Raw genomic sequence first — 9553 nt, 5'->3', positions numbered from 1 at the left:
TTGAGGATATGTTTATTTGGCTAATTTTAAAACTGCGCCATGTATTAATGAATGAATTTGTGGCGCAATATTAAAATTCAATTAAACAATCGTTTTCAAAAGCAACGTGCATTCAACTAATGCTAGAGGACAAAAGGTTATGTTTTACACGCACGACTGTAACCCAAAGCCATCTGATGAATTAATGCGATATTAGTAAAATATTAATCATTATATCAAATTTTCCATAACCTCGGAAATATTGTAGGCTAGCAACATCTAAGACTACTTTTGGTTTCCGTTATAAAATACCTTTAAGATAAGGCACTTTACACATCATTTTGGAGTCGTTTTAAATTTCGTAAAGATTTGCTAAGATGGCGGTCCGACTTGTGGGAAGATTATTGGAAACAAATGTGTTCGCTACCACATTAATGTACGTCCCCACTAAGTTAATACACAAATGAAAAACGATTTGAATTAAAACTAATGTAAATTAAAATATTGCTAACCGTCAGGCAGCTGAAGTCTACTTTGAAGTACATATTTATAGTTAGATTTTGAGACCTCACATCCTTAACCTGGTGGAAAGAAGCATGCCTGTAAGCGGATTCTCAGAGGCGCCAAAAGGCAGTTCAGAGTGAGGTAGCTTGGGATAGGTCGTGTACAGTTACAGTACTTTTATTTCTATGAGTATCTTCCCTAAGTAGGTTGGCAACAGTGAGGAAACATGGCCAAAGGGGCCGTGAATTGTATCGTGAACAGTTTGGACGTAACAAATGTTGTTACATGCAGATATGTTTTGATTTACTGATCGATTCATGGAACATAGCGCGTAGAGTAAACGGACCCTTGGACCAAACTTCTGCAAACCAGTTTAATTCATCATTAGTTTTGATGAATTCCATAAGATGGATTTGTGGCGTCAATGAATGGGGGCTCAGAATTAAATTTATAATCGACCTAAAGCCTAGAAAATTAACACATTACGATTTCTTTCATGATTAGATGTTGCATTTTAATCAGTGGTTCTAATAAAGGTAGGACGATCAACTATGTTTTTCCATTGGTGCTGAAACATTTCAGCCAATTATGTGGATAGTTCCTCAACTCACAGAGTGGCGTAAAATGAGAAAAAGTTTATCGTTCCATTAACGAATGCTTACGCAACACAACGAATGAATCGTAGTAACCCAAGCTACAAGTATTCGAAGCACAAACTGACGCTTGTACAAATATATTTGGATTTGGTGAGGGCGAAGGTGAATTGTTCAGGTCTGCGCATGCATCCTAGTCAAGCTTTGTGTGTAACCGCCTTTAAGGTGTAGAATTGTGCACTGGGACTTCTACTCACAATCACGCGCTTGCAGGTTAGTGAAACACGTGGTATAGATTAAAATAACAACACGTTTGCTTGCACCCCATTGGCGGATTTGATGGCACAGAGAGACATATCTCATTACCTTGTAATGGAGTGTGGCTTTTTCCATGGCTTCCAGTTGCCTTGGTAAGACACACCAGAGGTTGATGAAATGCGTTGCACATGAATTTCTCACTTCCAGCCTTGCCTCTCAATCCGTAAAAAAACCTTAATGTTACTCCCAACATCACCACTGCTGAAGCCCAGGCTATCCGTTATCTGAAGGCTGACCGATCCATCGTCATTCTTCCGGCGGACAAGGGTTCCACAACCGTGGTACTTGATCGTCGGGAGTATGTGGCTGAGGGACTGCGTCAGCTTTCAGACAACACTACTTACAAAGTTTGCCAAGGTAATCCCATTCCTGATGTCCAGGCGGAGCTTCAAGGAATCCTCAGAACCTTAGGCCGCCTACAAAACCTTTCACCTGACTCCATTAACCTCCTGACCCCACCGACACCCCGCACCCCTACCTTCTACCTACTTCCTAAAATTCACAAACCCAATCATCCCGGCCACCCCATTGTAGCTGGTTACCAAGCCCCCACAGAACGTATCTCTGCCTACGTAGATCAACACCTTCAACCCATTACATGCAGTCTCCCATCCTTCATCAAAGACACCAACCACTTTCTCGAACGCCTGGAATCCTTACCCAATCTGTTACCCCCGGAAACCATCCTTGTAACTATTGATGCCACTTCCTTATACACAAATATTCCGCACGTCCAGGGCCTCGCTGCGATGGAGCACTTCCTTTCACGCCGATCACCTGCCACCCTACCTAAAACCTCTTTCCTCATTACCTTAGCCAGCTTCATCCTGACTCACAACTTCTTCACTTTCGATGGCCAGACATACCATCAATTAAAGGGAACAGCCATGGGTACCATGATGGCCCCCTCGTACGCCAACCTATTTATGGGTCGCTTAGAGGAAGCCTTCTTGGTTACCCAGGCCTGCCAAACCAAAGTTTGGTACAGATTTATTGATGACATCTTCATGATCTGGACTCACAGTGGAGAAGAACTCCAGAGTTTCCTCTCCAACCTCAAATCCTTTGGTGCAATCAGATTCACCTGGTCCTACTCCAAATCCCATGCCACTTTCTTTGACGTTGACCTCCATCTGTCCAATGGCCAGCTTCATACATCCATCCACATCAAACCCACCAACAAGCAACAATACCTCCATTATGAGAGCAGCCACCCATTCTACATCAAACGGTCCCTTCCCTACAGCCTAGGTCTTCGTGGCAAACGAATCTGCTCCAGTCCGGAATCCCTGCACCATTACACCAACAACCTGAAAACAGCTTTCGCATCCCGTAACTACCCTCCCGACCTGGTACAGAAGCAAATTACCAGAGCCACTTCCTCATCCCCTCAAACCCAGAACCTCCCACAGAAGAACCCCAAAAGTGCCCCACTTGTGACAGGATACTTTCCGGGACTGGATCAGACTCTGAATGTGGCTCTCCAGCAGGAATACGACTTCCTCAAATCCTGCCGTGAAATGAGATCCATCCTTCATGAAATCCTCCCCACTCCACCAAGAGTGTCTTTCCGCCGTCGACCTAACCTTCGTAACCTCTTGGTTCATCCCTATGAAATCCCCAAACCACCTTCCCTACCCTCTGGCTCCTATTCTTGTAACCGCCCCCGGTGTAAAATAGTGTGATATTTCTTCACATTAGAATTCTTCAAAAAAGTTACTGTAAATGATGAACAAAAATCTAAATGACAAGATCGGTGTGTTGGAGGCATGTCAGGAGAAATGTTGATGTAATCAACGCTCGGCGCTGCCAACAGAAACTGCAACGTTTCACGTCACCATACAGTTTTGACACTAGGACTCTCGGTCGTTGGCACTGGCAGAAATGAAAAAAAGGGGAAGACGACGTGAAGTATTCCGGACAAGTTAGATATATATCACGAAACCGAATGACGGACCCTTTTATCGTGTCACTTACATGCAGTTACTATTGTTAGAAAAGTGGCTATCGGCGATTGTGAATGTGCATCGGTTTCCTTTCAGCTCTTGCTCTGTGGGGTATATGCCGACTGCTACCTTGTTGATGTACAGAATATCTAATAATAAATCAATACTTAAATATGTAGCTCTGAAACCTGCATTATTTTTACAGTGTGCAGCCAATATTTTAATTGCCCGGTACGTCGATATTTATTCCGTCGATACATAGATGCTTTTTCGGTAAATCGAGGACCGATAATGATATATCTTTAATGTCGATATATCGGATTCCAGATGTTTTAAAATATATCAACAGTCCTAGTGTTAGGCGCGGTCACGCAACTGCGAACAATGTTTATTTGTATACGTAGGAATATTCTCATCTCGTGTAACTATACTGCGTAATATTTTGTCATTTTGTCAATCACTCGCCCCCACTTCAGACTTGGTACACATGTTGCTAACCAATGCGAAGAGACTATTCTAAACCAGTAGCAAACTAATGAATTGTAATACAGATTTCTGTACGGCTTCAGTGGGAAGTTTTGCTTATGATCCGTTGTTCTTACACGGCTTAAGGCACGTTGCCATTCGTCACATTGTCTGCCCCCGGTAGCTGAGTGGTCTCGATCCACCGATCAATGTGGCACCTATTTCTCCATTATTGTACCACGTCGCCAATTGTTTCATAGAACTCAGCTACGTTCGGGCCGATCTTCCAGTCACCCGTCCTCCCCGTACAAAAGATTATTATCGTTTGTTTATGCTGTCCAACCCTTGCGACCCCACGGTGCTACAGCATCCTGACATTAACTGGCGCACGGTTTGGGGCTGTGTGCATGCACCCTTTTTACCGTCGTCTGTGTCTGCACTCTGGTATGTTTTAGTCTATGGAAAATTCCCGACTAATAGTCGACTTTATCGCATAGGATTGGCCACCTCCCCACTCTGCCTTGACTGTCAGCTCGAAGACACCGACGAGCACCGTCTTACGTGCCCCCTGAAACAAAACGTATGGCTCCTCATCCAACGAATCGTGGGCTTTTACCTCCGTGCCCCGCCAACGACGGTAACCCCGGATTTCCTGTTGTTGCCCCAGAAATTTCACTACCTTCTTGCTAAGCACCATACCCTAATCTGGTTTCGAGGACAGGCTTTAGAATACCTCTTTCAGAGTGGTCCGCATACAGTCGTTGACTTCTGGTACAAAGTTGTGACCGCGCATAGCACCCTCACCCGAAAACCATCTTACCGACAAACTTTTGCCGGTTATCTCCGCAGAGTCTTCCTTGACCCCCCCCTCCCCCTCAAAGTTGGGGTGTACCATGCCTACCTGTCACATGATGCAACACCAGTATCCACGTTCTCATGCATCGACAAAAAAATAAAAAAAATATAAAAAAACGAAGAAGACAGAATATGTTGAATTTTGTTGTATTTAATGTTTTTCTTTTTCTTTTTTTTTAACTAACAGTCATTTGTATATGTTTAAATGGTACCTTGAAGAACTCTTGCATAGTGAATATATATGTACTTTTAGTTTGTTCAATACAAATTATTAAAAAAAAAGAACAAAAAAAAGAAAAGAAAAGAGGATATGTTATATTTTGTTGTATTTAATGTTATTCTAATAATTTGTTTACCTAACACTTATTTGTATATGTTTAACTGGTACCTTGAAGAACTGTTGCTTTGTATATATATCGACGTGAAAGTCGCCGCAGTGGCGTCAAATCGAAAGACTTAAACCAGGCGAACGGTCTACCCGGCGGGAGGCCCTAGTTACGACATTCATTCATTCATTCGTCACATTGGCAGCAGCATTCATTTTTCCCTCTTTAAGTCAAGCTTGGAAAATGGTCAGTTGGCTTGGAGAGAAAGTGAAGTCTGGGCAGTTACTGCCTGGCACTCATCTCGCCCGGACTAGTACCCACTTGCTGTTCTTGGGAGATGTAAGTTTCGCTCAAGCTGTAGCACATCTTGTATGCCCAATTTGTCACATTTAATATGTGTCTTGTTTATCTCGAATTGTGAGGTGGTCAGATGTGGAAATCGTGTTCACTTTTCTTCTTGCACTCTTCCAGTTGGGTGCAAATCCCACAGTGGTTAGCATCATTTCATTTTACTGCATTTTTTAAAAACTTTGTTCTGTATAATTATGGTAAATTATTCACTTGAACAGAAAAAAATGGACCTAGGCATCTGAATTTTGACTTGCCTTTTGAGATCACGAAATTCCCACAACTTCCCTACAATTCGGTAGGCCTTAAAAAATAAATATAACCGGGTGCATTTAGAGGGTGCTGTTTCATTGAGACCAGCTTTTATTGTTTGCAACTGCCAAAGCACTAAATAAGATAAGACACGCAAAGATGATAGTAAGCGTCTGATGTTACATGGTTTATAGCAGAATTGATTTGTGCTCGAGCTGTTGAGCTTAATGTCGGCCTCTTCCAGGTCGGCCTCTTCCAGGTTTATTCACTTAAATTGTGTTATGCAACCCGTGAAGGAACAGTTGAATACTTCATGTTTGCTTTTCGCACATACATAAGAATAGCTAATTCTCTGTGGTTGTTTGAGTGGAGATAGTCCCATATAGTTCCCGTCACTTTGTGACAAACGTTAAATGCTCGTGACGAGATACACAAACACACGTGAAACAGGTTATTTTCAGGGAATATTTAAGAGGAAGCGTCCCAGTGGAAAAGAGGAGGAACGCAAACATCTATCACCTTAAAGATTCGCCGGACATGGATGTGTGAGATGTCCTTAGGTTAGTTAGGTTTAAGTAGTCCTAACTCTAGCGGACTGATGACCTCAGACGTTACGCCCCGTAATACTTAGACCGATTTGAACCATTTTAAAGTTGCTCGTCGGGCGGATAAAATATCTCCTGTAACCCACATAGAGAAGTTACAGGAGTGGTGAGACTCAATTCAGGTGGAACAGGGTTCAAATCCTCGTCCTGCGAAGCAGATTCTAACTTTCTGTGGTTTTTGTAAGTGGCAGGTTCCGTCAAGGTATTTGTGACACGGAAACGTGTCATGCAGTAATGCGTGCATTAAAGGACTATATTCGGGTAATAAATGTATAAACACCTATAAATATTTACTTATACTTTCGTTCAAAACATTACATTAATTAAATTTTTAAGGCATAATCCTTCTGAGCGACAAATCATACTATTCATTGTTAACACTTCTGTATTTGTACTCATATGCCTAACACCCCACAATGCCGCCAATGATTTATACATTTCGATGCACTCTAATAAGAACGCACTCAATTTTCAACAAAACAACAACGAACAGCAAACACAAAGATATCCAGAGACTATAGCGAGGGAAAGATAGGCAAGAGTATTGTCAGTACTGGCCAGAAACGGCACAATATTTTGAGACAATGCAACATCTTTCAAAAGTTTTTGATGTGCTAAATATTAATGTGCAACGTTTCAATCTCTCCACTGTATATTTAATACTATTGTGCATCCTGAAATATTGGCCGTCTAGATGCCGCTTTTGTATAAAAGTAGCCCGTATTGTTAACAGTGGATATTGATTTCACTCGCTCGCTGCTGTTCTGGATTATTCCTGAGCAACATTAATAGGCTACATCAATAATTAAGTAAATAAATAAACTGCTCAATAAGTAAATGCTGTCATGAACAAAGGAATCTCACAAGGTTCGTGAGACAAAAGATATGGTGGTCAGATTACTTGAACATGGCAGAAGCTGGACACAATACAAACCTTGATTAAGTTTCAGCTCCAAATTTGAAAAATCCTGTTAATGGTGCAAAATTTGGTGTTTTACACACGGCTAAAAAGGCAGAATGACGAACACTGTTGGAAATATTAGAAACGAGTAAATCATGTGGAAAGTTTAGTCTTAAGTGAACAACCACAGTTTTCAGGGAAAGGGGAGGGGAGGGGGGAAGATACTTGCGTTATTCAATTATTCATTGTAATATTTATATGTTGCGTAACTTCATTTAGAATTAAAACCAAATGTTGGACAAGAATAAGACCGGGACTTGTCGTCTAGAGCCTTCCAGGTATCTGACGGCTGCCTAGTTAAGAGCCAGTGTCTGGGTTCGAAACCCTGTCCGAACTAGAATTTTGATCTGTCAGAGGGTTTCGTATTGGAGTAGTTAAAAAACTCATTAATTTCCCTGAAGGGGTCACTAGAGATCAACTTCAGATTCTTAGTTGAACAGAGAAGCTGCTTGATCTCGTTTCTGAGAATATGATCGGAAACCCATGTCTAACGATTCAGATTTAGGTTTCTAAGAATGCTGCAGATGCTTCCACCGAAAAGAATATGCCAGGTTTTTTAACCTGTCCTCCACCTACGTCTATAGTCCGCAAGTCACCATATGCTGTGTGAAGGGCGGTACTGCAGGAACCACCCCTTTCCTGTTCCACTCGTGAATGGTACCTAGGAAAAACGACCGTCCGCAAACTCCGTATGTTCTTCAAAGTGTACGATTTTCTTATCGTGGTCATTTCACAAGACGTATGTGGAAGTAATACTGAAGCCGGTTCCGTTTCGCATTGTCGTACTTAGCAGTAAGTCTTTTAATTTATTTCTTGGGATTTTCGTGATTCTTTTCTTACTAGTAGTGTCGCCCGGTGCAGCGACCTTGATGCGTCACTTAAGCAACACAGTTAGTTATGGCATATTGTTTTAATACACTCCTGGAAATTGAAATAAGAACACCGTGAATTCATTGTCCCAGGAAGGGGAAGCTTTATTGACACATTCCTGGGGTCAGATACATCACATGATCACACTGACAGAACCACGGGCACATAGACACAGGCAACAGAGCATGCACAATGTCGGCACTAGTACAGTGTATATCCACCTTTCGCAGCAATGCAGGCTCCTATTCTCCCATGGAGACGATCGTAGAGATGCTGGATGTAGTCCTGTGGAACGGCTTGCCATGCCATTTCCACCTGGCGCCTCAGTTGGACCAGCGTTCGTGCTGGACGTGCAGACCGCGTGAGACGACGCTTCATCCAGTCCCAAACATGCTCAATGGGGGACAGATCCGGAGATCTTGCTGGTCAGGGTAGTTGACTTACACCTTCTAGAGCACGTTGGGTGGCACGGGATACATGCGGACGTGCATTGTCCTGTGGGAACAGCAAGTTCCCTTGCCGGTCTAGGAATGGTAGAACGATGGGTTCGATGACGGTTTGGATGTACCGTGCACTATTCAGTGTCCCCTCGACGATCACCAGTGGTGTACGGCCAGTGTAGGAGATCGCTCCCCACACCATGATGCCGGGTGTTGGCCCTGTGTGCCTCGGTCGTATGTAGTCCTGATTGTGGCGCTCACCTGCACGGCGCCAAACACGCATACGACCATCATTGGCACCAAGGCAGAAGCGACTCTCATCGCTGAAGACGACACGTCGCCATTCGTCCCTCCATTCACGCCTGTCGCGACACCACTGGAGGCGGGCTGCACGATGTTGGGGCGTGAGCGGAAGACGGCCTAACGGTGTGCGGGACCGTAGCCCAGCTTCATGGAGACGGTTGCGAATGGTCCTCGCCGATACCCCAGGAGCAACAGTGTCCCTAATTTGCTGGGAAGTGGCGGTGCGGTCCCCTACGGCACTGCGTAGGATCCTACGGTCTTGGCGTGCATCCGTGCGTCGCTGTGGTCCGGTCCCAGGTCGACGGGCACTTGCACCTTCCGCCGACCACTGGCGACAACATCGATGTACTGTGGAGACCTCACGCCCCACGTGTTGAGCAATTCAGCGGTACGTCCACCCGGCCTCCCGCATGCCCACTATACGCCCTCGCTCAAAGTCCGTCAACTGCACATACGGTTCACGTCCACGCTGTCGCGGCATGCTACCAGTGTTAAAGACTGCGATGGAGCTCCGTAGGCCACGGCAAACTGGCTGACACTGACGGCGGCGGTGCACAAATGCTGCGCAGCTAGCGCCATTCGACGGCCAACACCGCGGTTCCTGGTGTGTCCGCTGTGCCGTGCGTGTGATCATTGCTTGTACAGCCCTCTCGCAGTGTCCGGAGCAAGTATGGTGGGTCTGACACACCGGTGTCAATGTGTTCTTTTTTCCATTTCCAGGAGTGTAGTTTTTAATACGTACTGCGTGTGATGCGTTCCTAACGCACTCTTTATTCACACGCTGTATA

This window comes from Schistocerca piceifrons, chromosome 3 (assembly GCF_021461385.2).
Source record: "Schistocerca piceifrons isolate TAMUIC-IGC-003096 chromosome 3, iqSchPice1.1, whole genome shotgun sequence".
Classification (NCBI taxonomy): Eukaryota; Metazoa; Arthropoda; class Insecta; order Orthoptera; family Acrididae; genus Schistocerca; species Schistocerca piceifrons.
This window is presented reverse-complemented; position numbering follows the sequence as displayed.